At 34.8% G+C, this 19,451-nt stretch overlaps 1 protein-coding gene across 16 annotated transcripts in view; it reads left to right on the top strand.

The window, feature by feature from the left end:
• The window catches only part of FOXP2 (forkhead box P2), a 439,933-nt gene that overhangs the window by 312,049 nt on the left and 108,433 nt on the right, over positions 1-19,451 (top strand). The window lies entirely within an intron of this gene.

Here is a 19,451-nt window from a genome sequence, read left to right as displayed (position 1 = left end):
TTTCTTGGAGGGAAGATTGCTGGGCTTGCTCACATATGTGATGTGCGTGTCTCTGCCTGTGCATTGATGCTGTGTGTGTGCATATTCACGTAAAGCAGATTATAGACTTGAGTGCTGGTGACTTCCAATTCACAGACAAAATTCACAAGTTACAAACGTCTTTTGTGCTTATAGACACTTAAAATTTCTGTTACAATAAACAGCCATGTGGACTGAGTTCAATAGCTATGGTATTAATTATTTGTAGATATGTTGCATGATTGGCATGACATTATTATACATATGTGGATTAAATTGCAAAACATATCATAAGGTTTTGCACTTGAATGCTTTTGGGTTTCAGAAAGTATTAGGGAGAATGAGTTCTGTTCAATAATAATTTTAAATGCAATTTGGTAAAAATACATGTACTGTTCATAGACAAGAAGCATTTTATTCTTTAAAATTTTCATTTTTTTTGAGGTTTCAGTTCAATTGTTGCTAATTTAGCGTTCCATCTAAAATTGCATTCTGCTGGCAAAACTGTTTCTCTCATTGTACAGAGACCAAATAGGAGTGTTTAACTGCTGAATTACAGTCTATTGCAGACAAAAGATGCACATAAGAGATTATTTTATTGTGTTCAGGAAATAAAAATGCATAATTCCTACCATTCTCTTCCTCTTCCTTTTTCTGGATGAGTTGTTATCCTATGGGGATGTTGCCTGTTTTCTGATGGAATAACATATTTTTATCTAATTTTTAGTTTTAATAGAGAATAATGGAGGGAGACTGCCAGACACTAGATAGCTTTTCCAATTTTGTGTATAATTAACATTTTCTTCTTTTTTGTGTGTGAAATTTCACAAAGTTAGGTGCAGCACACAGTTCCACTTTCCATACTATTTCTCTTCAAATATACTTTAAAAATTATATTTGTTTGCTCAGAACCAAACAAAAACCTAGGGAGGTGACAAAAGAAAATGGGAAAAAAAAAAGAAAAGAAAAAGAAAACATTTCAAGTTGGCATCCTGCTATGCTGAACTTCTAGTCCAGTCTGGAGACATAGGGTCCAAGGACCATGTTAACTTCCTACTCTTCACCTTTGACTTTGCTTTGGCAATATCTTCTAGGCTGAAGACACACAAGAAGAGTAGTCATAAATGCAGCAGCTTAAGATCTATGTAGTTTTTTAAGTTTTGAGGAAGGCAATTTGTGACCTTGAAATGTTGAATCACAGGGATAATTGATTTAATGAGTAAGATGAACGTAGTTCATTCTGCCAGCTTCTTATTCTAGAAAGACAAGGTCAGCCATAGTAGGAGTGGGCAAGGTCCATCTAGCCTGAGGTCTCTAAACTAGCCAACACTAGATGCTAAGAGAAGCATATGAAACAGGCAAAAATGTTACTATTTTCCCAGTATATTTTTTTCCCAGTGATATGAGCTTACTCTATTCCTCCAGCTTGTTAACTGCAGTGGTTCAGGAGCTCCCAACTTCTCTGTTCAAATTCGCCATCCATTCATAAATCTTTTCAAGGCTGAAGAGATTTGGGAGTGCACTACTTGTGGTAGATATCGATGAAAGGAGAGAAAACCATCCCTGGATACAATGACAGTCACACAGACAGCTCAGAGGGATGATGAGATGGGGAGTCTTGTGTTTTCCTACTCCTAAAGGACTAACCCTGGCTTGATGCCTTATAAATGTCATGGGCTGGTGTATTGGAGAGGTGGCCTGTATTATGTGTTCGCCAGGAAGAGTCAGTGCCTCATGAGTCATATTTGTGAAGCTGGAAGAAGCAAATCAAATAATTTTCTTTTCAGAATTGTTACATGCTCCCTAAAGCCAAGATTATTGTTCATGTTTCTAACTTTTCCTCCAATGATCAGTATGTGCACAGTGCCTCTCATTAGCCTTGGACACTTCATTTGGTTCATTTTTAAGAGAGGAAAATGGAATATGCTTCCAGACTTCGGTTTATGTATCAAATAGCATGTAAATTCAGGTATGAGCGCAAACTCCATTTAAATTTTCTTCTGTAGTGAAAAGGGTGCATAAAGGTTTGGGAAATGAGTCCTTGGAGCTTTTCTATTTCTGTCTTTTACTGTTACTACAGAGCTTTTCATTGTTCATTATGTAGTGGAAATTCACATTTTGAGTATTGTGATGCCTGTTTGACCAAATACTGTAATATGGGTCATAAACTTGTACATTATTATTATTTTATTATGCCAAATATAATGGTAACTTTGGCCAAAATCTCCTAGCAGTAGGAATTGCTAAATGCGTATAAGCAATTTGAGATTTATAAGACAAAAATACTTGTGCTTGTGTTTGTGTTCAAGGAAACAGACTTCTCCCAATATTTTAACGCACTTTAATATTAGTGTATTTCTAATTTCCGCTAATTTCAGACCAATTTACTAATCTGGCAACTGGAGATATGGTAGAACTGTATTACAAATCTATTAAAAACCTTATAAAACTTTTAAAACTAGCTCACACATCTGCAGGCAAATGTGGGTGTTAGGTAATCCTTGCCATTGCAGCTCTCATGTGCTCCATATTTTGACGTAAACTATGCTATTGTTTCACATGCCAAAATAATGAAAAATGGTATTAATTTTAGTGGCCATCTTGTTGCATTTGATAGATATTTTGGTGAAAGTAGAGTATGCTGTATTTACACATGTTCTCTCTGTTAATTCTGTAATGCATCAAGTATTTTAGTGACCTACAGCACCTACTAGCTAATCAGCAAGTTGAAAGCTTATTGAAGGAACCTTCAAATATGTGTCCACAACTTTGCAAAAAAAGGGGTGTTGGGTAAGTGGCCAAGTTCTACTGTGCTTTACCACAAGGGATGGTTTTAGAGAACCTCTGGGATTTTTCTAGAAGAATTTGAGTGTTTTTTATATGCTTCTTGTGAAAAATCTTTCTAAATTTACTGCTTGCTGTATGATTGATTGTAAAAGAGAAATGCTCCAGTTGGCAAATTTATTTGTTTTAGTTTTTAATACAAAAAATGTCCTTATCTATTAATTTTCCTATATTTTTCAGGGGGTAGAGGTTTATATTTACATTGTGAGTTAACAGAATACCTGCAAAAATTATCATTTTAGATGGACGCTTATCTTGATCTACTATTACTTTTGATTTACATTTTTCTGGGTTTCAGACTGCAGATGGCATAACCATTAGCATGTCTTATGCAAAACAGGAGAAAAAAAATCCCATCTGACAAGTTTGAGTACCAATTGTAGTAGTGATTTTACTTTCATGTATAGATATCCGAATAAATGTATTTGAAACATGTTTATATATGCTATTCCTTACACTGATGCACCAATTGTATGGATCCAATCAATTACATATATTGGTTAATGATGTATTGCAGAGTAGCTAAGGAGGGTTTGGGATGGGAGTTGATGATAATGTTAATCTTAGTATGATGAGATAATATTTACTTTCTTACTCTGCATCCTGAAAAACATATTGCAGTAGTAAGGCTAAGCTTTCCACAGTGCAGGTTGTTGTTTCATGATATTTTTCTTTTCTGGAGAAAGTACGATAGTGGCATGTTGAAGTGAGCTGATTACTTGCATGGATTTCACTCCATTTTATCCATTTTCATAGTAGATATATTAGGGAAAATATTACTTTGACTCTTAGAACCTGTAGCTCCTTCTCCTGTGGCAGGAAATAACTGTCCTTATGGCCACTGAAGAATCTACCCTGGGCCGTGACACTGGCAGCTTTGTTGTTCTTATACTGACACTCATGAGTTATGACAGTCATGAGGTTCTTCAACTGTGCAGAGCACAAGCATAATTCAAAGTTGAATTTGCTACCACAGGTGGGTGTTTATGTGTAGCATTGGAATTATTTCTTTCCGTGGTGGTGAGATTCATCTGTCCACAGCATACTGTTGTAGGCTGCACAACATAGTGGTTTGGACAGCTAGTTGTAATTGTATTTGTTTTCTCAAAGAGCTATGAAAAGCGTAGCTATTTCTATTCCCTGTAATGCCCTGTAATAAAGTAGTTTATTTTCATAAAGTCAGACTTTGAACTTTATCTTGATAAGAATAAATAGATAATTATCTTCAATCCCATAAGTTAATGTATCTACAATAAACTAGTTAGTTATTTTTTTCCTACATGCCAGAGATTTGTTGTTTCAACATTAGTTCTAATGGATTCTGTATTAGAATCGCATGTCAGGCAATCATGACTCCTGGAATCAAATGGTTAAGCTCAGTGTGTACCGAGCCTGTTGTATAAATATCATGCTGTATGGAGTGTTGAGTTGTTAAGGTATGCTTTGTTTATTTAGCATGAGCACTTCACTGAGTGTAATCATTTGATAAAATTTGGGGAAAGTAAGTATACATTTAAGTTTAATTGCTTAACGTTAACTGCACTAGTGCATAGTGTCAGAACCATGTTTTTTAAAAACGGGTATAGGCAAAATGGAAAAACTTAGATTTGCCTAGTAAATAAAACAGTCTGTACCTGAACAAAGTGATCTTTACCTCTAATTTGACAGAAAATGTTCACCTGGACAAAAGATGGAAAACTGGATTATAATAAAATTCAAATAATTATATGCAAAAAAACAGCAACAACAGTATCTACTATATATACTATAACTATAATATTATATGTTGTCTGAGATTTGAATAGGTTTTAGGTGGTCATGTGAAAGAGAAGGTAGTAGTGGTGGTCATAGGGTGTATTTATATGGTGTAAACTGTGGAGAGCAAAAGGTTAAGGACTGGATTGGGTATTGTGGGTACACACTCTTTTCTTCAGCACTTGGAAAATTTATCATGAAAAGATATTCATAGTCTGTTTCAGCGAACATATCTGCATAGTCTCCTTGCTTCTGTGTTACTCTTTCCTAGTTTGGTCATCTCCCTTTAGATCTGTATTTGAGTGTGAATCTAAAATTCATTACACATAATAAATTAGCAAATGTATCATTAATATTGTAACTTTTAGTTACTTTTTAAAACATACATAAGAAGCTGTTGAGAGATAAGAGATCGAGAATGTGGGAAAAAAAGCAAAAAGCACTGATTTTAAATGTTGTCCACTGACTTAGCACATACTGATTACAACGGAAGCGTGCATGTGTAACATCAGAAAAAAAAATCCCATTTTAAAAACAGCAAAAAAAAGTTGTAGATGTAACTTAAATTGAATTTTCTTTACATTATGTTCAATGAAAATAGAAACAAATCCAGCTGGTCTAAAACTCTCTTTCCAAAAACTGTATGTTATATATTTCTATTTATCTAACGCTTGCTGCTAAGCCTAGGAAGTAGGAGGTTTTTATACATGCTAGAAAGCACTGATTTAGAAAGATGCAAATGTCTAATATATAGTGTAAGAGGAGAGTAGTGATAAACAGTCTTCTTCCCTCTCGAGTATAATTCTGGAGGAAATGTGTGGCCTACATATAAGCAAACATTGAGGCTTGGGGTAAATTAAATTTGGAAGATAGCTACTGGGAAGGCATAAGTCCCGTTTTCCCTTGCAAGTCAGTTAGGAGGAATATGCAGTTATCCTCTAAGGTGCAGAAATTTGCATCAGTGATACCCACTATAAAGATAAGGATAACCCCAAGAGATGGAGAGAAGGCAAGGAGTTATTTTTGGGTGAGGTGTGGGGGGAGGGAAAGTCGAAATAGCTACGTTCAAACTTCTAGTGGTGTAGAAGACAAGAGGTCCATTTAAGATAGAGGGACAAATACAGTAATAATAAAATTAAAAAAAAAACTGGACAAAACTCATTGGTTTACAATGGAAGTGTCTGTAGAACACACTTGCCGGGAGTCCCTTATTTATTTGTAGTAGATACAAATCCAATCCAAAGTCGTTTGTCCTGTCTTTGGCAAGCTGTCTTCCTGGTGACAACACATATTTTCCATCTTTTGCCATTTTGCTGTAATAACTTTCAAGAATACATTTACTTTAAGTCACTTTTTACTCTTGAAAATTTCCAGTATTAAAAAATAAACCTAAAAAGTGACACTTGTTAGTAACTTCAAGCATAGCTATCACGTTGTGAAAAAGAACCCAATATTTATATAATTTTGTTCTACGTATTTATATCCAGTTTGACTTGTAATGATTTCATTTTAAATTTAAATATCTTTTTTTTGTCTGTCACCTTGAGATATTATTTTTTTCTTAATAGAGCAGATACTTGTAATTTTTAATGCAACAATATATTACAGCTAGCCTTTAGTATGAGCTTTGTAACGTGGGAAAAATGTATACTAGCACTCTTCTAATGGAAGAGATTGCATAATGGGTTAATTTGCATTTAACTGAAAAAAAAACACCTTTCTAGTGCAGAGATCACATCTTCATCATGAACATATTGTTGCAATATTGTAAAAATTTTGGGAGGCGGGGAAAGAAGTATTATGCAAGTTGTGTTTACAGGCATTGAATATGCAGAATACTAATTAGGATTACTGTGTTATCGAGGATTTCAGAAGGCATGTTAATATTAAACATATGTCTTTGCAGCAATCTGATGTGTCACTCCATTACTGTCACCTACATCATTATCGTGGCTTTCCTTTCCACCTTTCTCTTGTGTTGATTTTGGTTATGTAGTTACTTCTAAAGGACTGGAAGGAGAGGGGAGATGGGGTCCCACTGCACACACTCAGGTTCTTCAAAGGCAAAATTTCAGAGAGAGTGCCTAGGCCTTTCCCCCACAGCTTTTACATAGCAGACCAGCAGACACATCTTTTCCTCATGGTTCAGTCTGCAGCCCATCTCATACATGGAAATAGTTCTGTGCATGGGACGGGTGGGCTGTTTTTTATATGTTGAACTGTAGGAGTCCAAGCCCTATAGAGAAGTGTCTTTGCCTTGCTGGAGCAGCTGGAGAGCCCTATCCCCTGCCAGGGTGCATGCACCATTGCTCCTTTCCATGCCTCTGCAGTGATGGGAGAAGGAAGTTTCCTTGAACCAATTCTCCTAGCCCTTGCAGCAGGTCGGATCAGCCTGATTATTACTGGCTGGCTCGTTGCCCATTGAACAGCTTGTGAAGAGCTCAGAGGGGATGTGTGAATGGTTCCCCTCACAGGGTGAGGCCTGCTCCCAGGCAGGTCCCTAATTATGCCAGTTTAGGATCACACCACTGCAGCAAGACTCACTTGATACTCTTGAATTTAAAATAATAATAATAATAATTAAAAAGAAAAAAGTAACACATTAGTGTACCTTCATTTAGAAATTCCCAATGCAGGAAAAACAAATGAACAAAATATTCTGTGAACACTGTAGCCAGGTGTTGATTTTTAAAACTGTTTCTACCCTCCTTTTTTTTTTTTTTTTCATTTCAGCAGGCAATTACGAAAGTCAAGAAAATTTTCAAACAGAATTAAAATTCTGTGACTAAATAGTGAAGAATCTTAGTGGCAGCAAATGCACCTTTCCACAGGAACATCCTGTCTCCCTACATAGACATGCCATACATTCCTTGTGCAGATTACTTTTACTTTGTGAATTAAATACTTGTTTTGAAATTCTGTAGTCATTAGACAACATTTGGTAGTTTTATTTTATTTTATTTTTTAGTTTCTAGTTTATGTATTAATTGTCCAATTGCTTTACCAAGCAGTGGGACTCTACTGCTGGTGTGGGGAGCAGGCTAAAGAGGAATACAAATGTATGCCAAGATCAATACAGGTGTTAATTTCTGTTTATCTTCACTTTGGCTGTATACTTGTAAAATGGAATTAAAAACTTAAAATTGTCCAGATGAACATTCACACTGTCGTGCTGCAGAAAAAGCATGTGGGTGAACCTGAAGCAGCAATCACACAATGGAGCACATCAGCCTATCCTGTTGGGGAAGGGGATTGTCCAGCAATTGCCACTTTGATGTGCTAGAAGTTTTCATGCCTTCTTATGCTTCTAATATAATTTTCTTGAGGCAGATGGATGAGGGTGTTATGAAATAGAATTAATGGTGAAAAATTTACTAAAGACTACTTCAGTGTTTTACTACTTGATTATGTGAAGCTTTGAAAAGCAATTGTACAATAATAATATGTACAAAGAAAACTGTATGGTGTGCCAACAACATCAATATGCTTCAAGGATCTCACTGCAAACCTGAAGTATAAATGAAGAATGAGATTCTCCCCTAAGTGTTCACAGTAAATGTATTTATTCAGGAAATATGCCTTCAGTAGGGTAGAAGAGGCAGCCTTACACAGTGTTGAGGAAAAGCAATACAGCAACCCAACATACCAGAAAAAAATATCCAAATTAACTCTACACTTGCGGAAAAAAATCATTTTCAAATTGGTGCAGCTGTAATTTAACATGCAGATTTGGGCTATAGGTTTGATGCTTAGTAATAATAACATTACCTACTTAAAGAAATATATTTCCTAATATAAGGAAGGTATGGTGTGAACTCATGCACAAAGCGGTGTGGGTTTATGCTTCAAAAACAGTTCAGGATCCAATGGAAAGCCTGTTTGAGGGCATGTCTCTGAAACAGAAATAATAATGCAAATTCAGATGTAGATGGTGATTGAGTTTTGTGTATATATATTTTAAAATATAATTAGAAAGTGTTGAATTCATATTCTGAGTGAGGAAGAAAAAAATGCAAATCTGCCGTAACAATTGGAAGCATGTGTTTCAGCCATGCAAAAGAAAATAGGCGGGTAGGGATCACAAGAGGGCTGAGCTTTGTATGAGAAGAAGTAGATATCTTTCAAGAACAGAATTTTAAAAGTAAATTCTAATAAATTTTAGAAAGTAGAGTGAAGTACAAGGTCATGTGCTTAAGAACTTAGATGGATTTCTGCTTTAAACTTATGTTCATCCTTTAAAATGTGAAAGGAAGAGTCCTCTCATTTTATTGTTTGCTACATGATTGTGAACTACTGGTGGTATAACATAGATGAGAAAAAACAAATGTGCAATCCTAAAGGAATTAAAAAAGGTGTTTCCAATCAAAATAAGGAAGTATTAATGCCATTTTTGAAAGGTATCTGTGAGACCTTATCTTGTATTGTGGAAGATATGCAAGCCATCTAATATCTGGTTCTTAATTTAGAAATGGGTTCCACATAGGATCTGATGAAAGATTCCGTGTTCAAGTACTGATACTCTGAATTTCCATGAGGTAACAATCGCTCACAATTTTTACTGTGGATTATAGCTTAGCACATTTGCTATATACTGCCAGTTAGGCTGTGTAAATTCTATATATGTCTTTTATGACATAAAAGCTCAAGAAGTTTTCATTCAGACTAAATGTATAGAATGGAAAATTGTGATTGCCCTGTCTCAATAATGTTTTGTTTTTTTTTAATTTTTTTGGGGGGGAGACAAGAAGCAAGCTTTGGGAAGGAAGAAGCATCTTTTATACTTCTTAAGTACAGTTTTAAACATGAGAACAAATGGTGACACTAAGCATGAGAAAACTATGGGAAAGAAAGTTTTTCACTATTCAGAGAAAAGAGTCTCTGAAACACTGCTCTGGTAGAAGTAATAGAAATGAGCCATTGCCCCCCATGTGCAGTACCTACCTTGAAGGTGAATCTTGGTCAGCTTAGAAAGGTATTTATAATATGAGATGAATTGCTATAATAAAAAAGTTGAAGACTCACAAAACCTCTTCTAGTCCTGTGTTTTTTTTTTTTTAATAGGGCCTCATTGAAATCAACAACAAAATTCTAGAGAACAGAATAATATCCTGATTTTTTAATAAGCAAATTACATCAAATCAACATGTTCATTTGAAAAATATTTTATTGCCTCTAAAAATTAAAACAAATAGAGGAGATTCCTTAAAGGACATAGCAGCTGATTATTTTTTCAAAAGTCAGCTTTATTTCCTATATATTTATGGCCTGTTTCATGAACAGAAAGCTCTGATGAGTATATGGTAAATGTCATTTGCTAAAATACAGATTACATACACAATATTTCATCTATTTAAATCCACTCTCAGTAAATGACCATTTGGGATACTTTAAATCACACTTGTGAGATCACAACAAATAATGGTGATTTATATGAACCTATTCCAAATAGCTGTATCTCACATTATTTTATATACTCTGGATTTTTTCAAGCTATTAGATACAAAAATGTGTCGACTTCATAATTTTCAGTAAAATGATAGAAGAAATACCATCAAACTAATAAGTATGGGCACTTTTAATTAGAAGGCATTCATTCGAAAATTAATTTGCTTTTCTCTGTAATAAGTACACTGAAGAAAGTGGCACATTTTAAATATATATATATATTTATTCCCCAAATACACAATTTTCCAATGTTTTTGAGTATTTATAGTGTTGAGGTGATTGTTCACAGTACCTGAAAATACAGTGGATTAGTCTAACAGCCCACTGATGAGATCGTTATTATTGCAACCATTTTAGGGCCTGGCAAATAATATGATCCAACAAGTCTCAGAGCTAAGATTAAGAGAGGGGCATGTTGGGAAAGTCATAGTAATTTAGCATCTTGCAAAGTAGTTTAGTCTAGGAAAATGTTTGTTTTGGGTGGGGAATACTTTTATAGAGAGTTCTCTGAGTGATTATTTAATCACTGTAATTTGACTGGATTGTTACAGTTTGTATTGTAATACTCCAGCCATACCTCTAGAAACAAATAATTATGATTTTGTGTATGGTTCTTTGGAATATTTGTAGTTAATGAACATAAGTGATACTGTATCAGAGTTAATTCTTGTAATAAATAATGTCCTTAAATACATCCAGAGATAATATTGTATCAATAGCTGTTAAGACTGAAATTCCTATCTCACTTGGGGTTCAGTAACATTTTTCAAGGTAAATTAAAATAGCAAAATTTGCCAATTGTGTATAATGCTTGGACTGTCAATATAAAATGGGCTGTCAATGAAAAATACTTAGCATATTTTGTTGTCGTGCACATCTGATGATTTTTTTGACTATAAGTGTAGTAAGAAGGAATTTACTGGAAGTATTTTTGAAATGATTGACCACAGTAATGGCACCACCTGTAAAATAAATTTTAGTGTAATGAAAACCCACAAAAAAAGATTAGATTATGCTTTTATTACATGCAGAATTGATTAGCTCCCCTTAAGTGAAAACTCAAAATCACAGAATGATTGAGGTTAGAAGGGACCTCTGCAGGCCATCTGGTCCAAACCCCTACTCAAGCAGAGGCACCTACAACAGGTTTCCCAGGAAAACTTTTGAAGATCTCCATGTAGGGAGACTCCACAACCTCCATCACCCACATAGTGAAGGAGTGCTTCCTGATATTCAGATGAAACTTCTTATAGGCCAGTTTGTGCCCCTTGCCTCTTGCCCTGTCACTGGACTCAACTGGAAAGAGCCTGACTCCATCTTCTTTGCACCCTCTTTTCAAGTATTTATACACATTGATAAGATCCCCCTGAACCTTCTCTTCTTCAGGATGAACCAGCCTTTCCCAGTCTCTCCCAGCTCTCTTGACCTCTCTTCATAGGAGAGGTGCTGCAGTCCCTTGATCATCTCATGGCCCTCCACCAGACTCTTTACAGTATACCCATGTCTCTATTGTACTGAGGGGCCCAGAACTGAAACAGTACTCCAGGTAGTCTGAATGACTTTGGTGACAAGTTGCATTGAACCCCTTCTTGTATGTGAGTTAGGATCTGATATATCAGAGAAGTTGGTGCAACAAACTATTTACATATAAATTTCTTGATTAAACCTCTATGATTGTCTGAGTTTAGGAGCAGCAGAATCCTATTTAAGTGAAGATTCCTTTTTATTCAAATCACTTCTTTTTCCAGTGAAACTGTCAACAGGAATTCTAAAAAGATTTTGAAAATGTTTCTTTTACCTGACAGATGTTTTCTATTTTCCTTTTTTTTTATTGTTTGGTTTGGTTTGGTTGTTTCTTTCTTTGTTTTGTCCCTTAGATAGTAAACATCATTAGCATTGAGTCTTTAGAATGCTGCTGCAACAGTATTCAACAGTGCAGCAAGTAGATCTTTCCACTTTAGTTCTGGAAGATTTAAGTATTGTGATTTTCATTTTATTATGTATCAACTTAGTCTTGCTACTAATTATTTATTAAAATGTAAATGACATAAGAACGGTATCTTTTATAAAATCATAAGTGGTGTGTTTTCTGTCTTGGAGAAAAAACAATGAAGAAAGGAACTGTCAGTTTTGACAAATAGTGGTCTAGACAGTTGTCTTGACTAGCAGTCCGCAGCTGAAATAATTTCTATTTTTACACTTAAAATGCATTAGATTATGCAGCTATCATCCTCAGTATTGATCTCATAGTTAGGATGAAACTTTGATTCTTCACATTTTCAATATTTTATAATTTTTACTATTGTAGTTAGATATTTTTCTACTTTTTTATTTTTTTTCTTAAATACTGTAGTAGAGCATTATGTTAGATATTTGGGTCTTCTTATATTAATAACTTCACAAAATTTTAATGTGCATCACATTTCCAGAGATGTTGTGTGTATTTTGGCAGGGGTAACAAAGTGCAAGAAGGGAAAAGGAACAGCTGAGAGACACAGAGACATGCATCATTGACAGACCCATTGAAGTGGGACTGAACAGCAGGCAGCAAGTTTATGCTCATACATCTTTGAGTTTATTTCATGCCCAACTGTGTGAGCACAAGGTATAGACGTACATTATTTATACTTTTCAGAGAATACCAAAATCCATTGGTTCAAGCTTTGAATAATACTGAGTAAAGGAGAAGGAGATACGATCCGTAGAGATCCCAAGATATCTTTACTCTTTTATCATCCCTTCAGCTTTCTAGTCCATCTTTTGTGTTTTATCATTGCAGGGTTACCTTTTAGCTATAGTTACAAGTGGTGATTTTTCGTAGGACATAATCGTTCCCTTGCAGTTCAAGGAGTAAAAGACATGAACTTAATCTAAAAGAATGGTGTAACAATATATAGCCAAGGTCTGGAACCCTGTGCTGCAAGACATTTTGGATGCTGAACACTTATATTGGCCCAAAAAGCAAGTGAAAGATCAATGGAAGAAAAATCCATTAAAGGGCTCCTAAATACAAAATGCAAATTCCTTATTTTCATAGTCTCTAAATCCCAATATACTGTAGTGTGGGGATTGTCTGGGAAAGTGTTACTATGTAAGTATGTTACTATGTTCTTTTCTCTGGGCATGGAGTATTGAATACTGTCAGAGGCAGTCCAACAGGCTAAATTATCATTTGGTCTAATCCAGTATGACATATTATCTTTTCAACCAGCTTCTAGAAAACAATATATTTTCCTTCTGAAGACTTGCTTTTGGCCATCCAAGTGAACCTGACTTTCCTCCAAGAAAATGTTGGCTCCACCAGCCAATTTCAAAGTTTACAAATCACAGTCCATAGGATTTACCAAAACTGCTTTTAGTCATGCTTTGAAGAAGGTCTTTTACTGGAAAAGTATCTAACCATTTCCAGTCAACATCTTAAGAAACACTTCTTTTTTTTGTTCCACAGCACTGACATTGGGATAACATAGAATGAATTTTGCTACCCATAATTACTCTTCATTGTGGTGGAAAAATTGGATTAATCTGATTAAGCTCAAGCAAAATAATTGGATTCCCAACTGATTTCAAGTTCCTTAGCCACTTCCTAACACCACAGAGTCAATCAGATGCTTGATGTGTTTGGATCTGACAGTGCTCCAGAAGGGACCTTCCAAATAGAAAAAGATATACCTGAATTGCCTTGGGATTAGCTACCTGACTTTCCCATGAGTCTGCAGCTGTATAACTATTTTGATCATGCAGGCAATGAAACCCATTCCTCTTTCTTGTTTCCTGTTTATATGCGTAGGACTGCAATGTCTCTCCCACTGTATAGGAAAAGGATCTTTCAAACTTCACATCTTTAATTCCTGTTCAAATTAAGCCACAATTAGTAAAAAGGGGGGGGGGGGGGGGAGTACGGCTACCTTCTGTTAAGGAAAACTTGAAGTCCTTTATAGTAAACAGAGTTAAGAACTTCATATGGCATATGGATTACAAATTGTTGTTGATCCTAGTTGTTTACCATAAAGGAATATAAAATTCTTTGGTTGAATTTTGTACTCAAGCCAATGATTTACATTTGTCATTGTATGTAAAATGTAGTTCTCCCTAACATTAAAACAATTTTTTTTGAAATTTAAAGTAATTTTTCATGAGATTACAATAGACTGATTCGTTTAGGAGTAGACATGTCATAGACATACAGGAATGTAGTAGACATTTTCAGGCTTCTTTATGATGAGGTAAAAAGGAACAATCTGAAAGTTCAGAACAGAGTAGAGTAGACTGGGATGGGATGGGATGGGATGGGATGGGATGGGATGGGATGGGATGGGATGGGATGGGATGGGATGGGATGGGATAGGATAGAATAGAATAGAATAGAATAGAATAGAATAGAATAGAATAGAATAGAATAGAATAGAATAGAATAGAATAGAATAGAATAGAATAGAATAGAATAGAATAGAATAGAATAGAATAGAATAGAATAGAATAGAATAGAATAGAATAGTTGGAAGTAACCCATCAAGTCCAACTACCTGGCCACTTCAGAGCTTGACATTATCAAGGACATTATTCAGATGCCTCTTGAACACTGACAGGCATATGAATTTGCAATTAGCAGAATTTTCATTCATTTATTTGCCTTATTTATGTAGCTTAAAGTTTTACAAAAGGCATTGATACATTGTTCTAGTAAAGAAAATTTCATGGAGGACTGCTTCCTAAAGAAATGTCTCACTTTTCATACTTCTCACTTCTGGGTGTCTTCTCTGTTCTCTGACATATCAGATGGTCATCATTTCCCTCATTCTCCTTTCTTTCAGAGTAAGCATAAACAGGAACATTGAAAAACTGAAAACGTATATTATTCCTTCTCTTAGTGGTCATTTAGGAAAGGTCTCATTGTTTTTTGGATTCTCCAGGGATCCATCACTTTCTAATGTATGTTCAGATATGAAAAATAGTGGCAGAACCCCCATAAATCCTGAATGGTTCTCTTAAAAAATTCCTATTAAAATGCAGTAAAATTATTTCATGTTTGAGCGTATCTGTAACATTTTAAGATACAAATAGTCGCAACATTAATATCATTTTTTTATAAAATCAAGCTATATAATCCTGGAAATTAAGAATTAGATTTAGAAAATTTCAAAACAATTTAATATACTGAGTTTCTCAAACATATTTGACCCTGAAGGAAAAAAAAAAAAGAACAGTCGTTAAAAATCAGTTTGCACTAGTTTGGGTCTATAAATGCTAACATATTTTAATATTAACAACATTAACATTCTAAATAAAAAAGTTAACATTATCTTTGACATGGTATCTCAGGAGGAAATTTGGCAGAACAAAAGGTAAAAACTAGAGGTATAGAACTGTATCTGTTTTGATGCAGTGCAAGCCATCTGCAACCCAAGAAACTCAGTGAAAACAAGACCAAGACATATTGCCGACATGGGAGATGCTGCTTGGGCTCAGTCGTCATATAGGAGGACTGTGTTTAACTCCATAAGCAAGATCACTGAGTACGCAATTTGTGACATAAGTTACACCTCAGAACTTTAATTGCGAGTCAGTGGAGTTTGTTACAGTCGGTACATTGTCCTTGATATTGCATAAATGTTTCTTTGATCCAGGTACTCGAGATCCTTCTAGCAGCATAATGAGGTGTCAATATTTGCACTCAGCCAAGGAGTATGAGACTACTTTTAGGTAAAACAAACAAACGAACCAACAATGAGATTTCCCGAGACACCAGCAGAACTACCACTATGAGATGTCTTCTTTTCTGAAGGCATCTTTTAGAGAGTGTTGCTTCCCTGCTGGGATGCGTTGTCTATGAGATGGTTATTTGGTTCTGTCTGGATGTCATCCCAGGACAGGAGATGAGATAAGAAATGAAGCAGAAAAACACTGTAGGGTCTTGTATATTTATTTAAATATGCAGTTGAGCTTTTTTGTTGTTGTGGTGGTGGTGGTGGTGAAGATTGTGTGTTTCTGGATATACTGTGTTGATAATTAAAATACCAGGTTTACATTTAAAAATGATTATTCAGTGTAAGAGGAAGCCTTCCATATGCTTGAACTCGCTGAAAACAATTGTGTATACTAGAGAGATACAATACTAGAGACATCTGTCCCCCTCTTCCTCTGATAAGAGTGTTTATCATTGTGAAAACTTATAAAGAGAACTGAAGACATCATCAGAAAGAATGGCTGCTTTTATAAACCCAGTGAAAAAGTGCATACACAAAATCTGCAGCAATTGCTTTCAAGAATGGTCTGAGCTTTAAATGAGATTACAGCTTTGTATTTGGGAAGAGGAAGTCTGAAGAAATTGATGTATGTATCATTTTGTATCATTTGATGCATCACCTTTTTTTAGTGTAGTATTAAAAGATTCTCAATGTATTGGGCATATTATACAGCTTCTGTATGTTATTTTGTTGGCAGAATTATTTATAACTGTGTTTGATGAGATTTTTGTCTCTCTGTCTCTCTCACTTTTTTTTTTAATTGTTATTTAGTAGAATCTTGGTTTCTAGTAATATCTAATATTAGGAGGGTTTCTTTGTTCTGAAACCAAGTATGTTTAAGATAGTATCAACAAGGATGGTACATCAATGGTGTACAAACCGTGATTTAATGTTCTTGAGCTGTTTAACTTTTTTCTACCCCCCCCCGTTTTTTTTTTTGTTTGTTTGTTTTGTTTTTTTTTCCCCTGTAAGTATACGTTTCAATGATTTATGTGATATATAAATATAGTTGAAATGTTTATCTGGTTGGATAGGTATGCAGCAAACAGTAGGTGCTTGCACTTTCTTCTGGTACATCAGCACAGAGGGATGGAGAGTCATTTGATTTTACTTGGGGAGTATTTCTTAGTGTGCTTTCTTTATTAGTTTTGTGGCCTATATTACGATCCCCACTTTTTTGTGTTGTTTGGCTAGGACTGGTTGATGAAACTTTAGGCTGGTACCGTGTTCTTTCCTACACTGAAAGAATCATCAGAAAGTACAATATTATCTCTATTTCCTTTTTTATATAAAACCTGTTGCACCTTTTTTGGTAGCTAGTATATAAGGGCTGGTGTATTGTGTCCCAGAGCTGTTGTGTCTGGACCGTGATTCAGTGATGGGATGCATATGGGATTGTTCAAAGCTGTTCCTCTAAATCATAAGTTTATTCTGCTGATAAGCATTTTAGATCCAATACAACATTTGAGCATGGGTCCTGGCCCAAAAGGATTTCTTGTCCTAAATCTTTGTTCTGAAACACAGAAAAGGCTCCTCTGCTTTTAGTAAATCAATTTGAGGTTGTATTCAACACCCTAGACAGCACATGGGCTGTAATAGGCTGGTTTTTTGCTTGTGGAGGTTATGGAAAGAAGAGCCTTGGGTCCTATGTTTGTGCTTCTGATTATTCAGTGAATAAGAACTTAGCATTAGCATTAGAATTTAGCATTTTGCATTTGGTATTATCCTGCATGATCATCCCTATATCAGGCATGGGTGATGTATTCAGCTATTTCCTACATGTGCTGTCTTTCCCCTGTCTTTCTCTCAGTTTGAAGGAGGTTAACATTACAGAATGGGGCCTAATGACAGCCAGAATACATAGGAAGAGAGTCAATGTATTAAATTACTCAATTATTTCTTGTTTATATATCAAAAAAGGACTAGCGTACATGTAGGAAGAATGTTTCATTAGTGTGAACTGTCATTTTGAATTATTTAGTCAACTGTCTTTTTGTTGTTCCTTTTATGCTGCTGGTACAAAACAAAGAATTTTCTAAAAAGTAGAAAGCACTGAATTTGAAAGAAAATGAAGTGGTGGCCATTTAGTCTTTTTTTGCTAACAGCATGAGAATTCCATTTGTCAGTCCTTTATTGAATTGTATGTTAACTGTACGTATGTTTTTAACATCCTTCACAGGATGCATATCTAGTGTAATAAGCTGTAAAATGTAGAGTTTCTATGCCTTCTTTATCTGGTTGTGAAAATGAAATTCTCCTTGTTATAGGAAAAAAAAGTAAACAACAACAACAAATTATTTTAGCCTTTATATGTTATTTCTGATGAATATAAATTATGTAGCCTGAAAGCATATTTTTACGGGCTCATTTAAATTCAAAACAAACATGCAAACAGAACAAAACAAAAACTTGCTGTGAAAGGTTAGTGTATTTACATGACTCTATGGCATATTCAGATTATGTAGAGTGATTTGTTCTGCAGCTGCCTCAAATTAAGAACAGGTGTAGAAGGCAGATTATGCAAATACTCATATTAATGTAATTGTCAAATTGGTGTGTTTATCATTGTGCCTTTAAAGAGTAGACTATACTCTTATTTTACATGTAAATTAGCTTTATTCTTAAGAGCTACTATTGGATAATGAGCTCATAAATGAGAAATTTCTAGCATATGGTGAAACATTTCTAAAATGTGACATTTTCTTGTGTAGCCATTTATTTTATATATATTGTATAAACATACTAAAATCTGCTTTGTCTCCTTTAGAAAAATATATCAATGATATAGTTTTAAAATATAGTTCATGGACTAATGAACCTATATGTCTTTCAGTTTTCATTCTGAGTTCATGCAACCATTAGTAGGACAACTTTTGATATCCTTCAGCCATTTACTACATGTTTACAAACCTTCATGGGCTTCATTGCTCTTTTGCTTTAAATCCAGAAGAAATACACATTAGAGGGAGAATTATGTTCATTTGAAATTGCTATTTTACTCTCTAAAACATTCTGTATTTAAACAACCACAAACAGGGTTTCAGATTTTAAGTATACATTTTTAAACATTATTTACCTCATGTTGCTAGTATGCATAGATTTATTAATGATTAGCTGAGCTTTGTGATATTTTTAGATCACAGAGATTTGGTATCAAAGGATGTTTAAAATTTTAAAAAGGGTATGAGAACTTTTAATTTACTTTCTTAATTGTAAGAGTTATTTACTAATATGGATCTAGTTAAGAAAACTTACCCATTATAAAGTTCAAGCACTACGATTCTGAGGTTTGGTGTCTTTTCTTAATTATATCTTTTGCTTGTAACCTTGATTAATAATAATTTAAAATCTGTTAAAAGAAAGTTCTATATACTAGTTTTTTTTATATGCATATATACATATATATGTGCATATAGATGCCTATTTTATATATACCGTTGCTGAGGTAGATTGAATATTTTAACCTGAGTCTTAAATACTGTGTGGGATGCTCTGCACTGGAAGGCTGAGCTGAACAGTTGGGCAAGTCCGTGCTCCTCAGGAAGCAGAGGCTAAGGACACTGGCTGCCAACAGCTGGCTACAGGGCAAACAAGATTAGAACAAGGTCTTCCTGCTCTTTTTTTTTCATATGGTCATGGCAC

The sequence above is a fragment of the Anser brachyrhynchus genome (genome assembly GCF_964034855.1).
Source record: "Anser brachyrhynchus genome assembly, chromosome: 1".
Classification (NCBI taxonomy): Eukaryota; Metazoa; Chordata; class Aves; order Anseriformes; family Anatidae; genus Anser; species Anser brachyrhynchus.
This window is presented reverse-complemented; position numbering and strand designations above follow the sequence as displayed.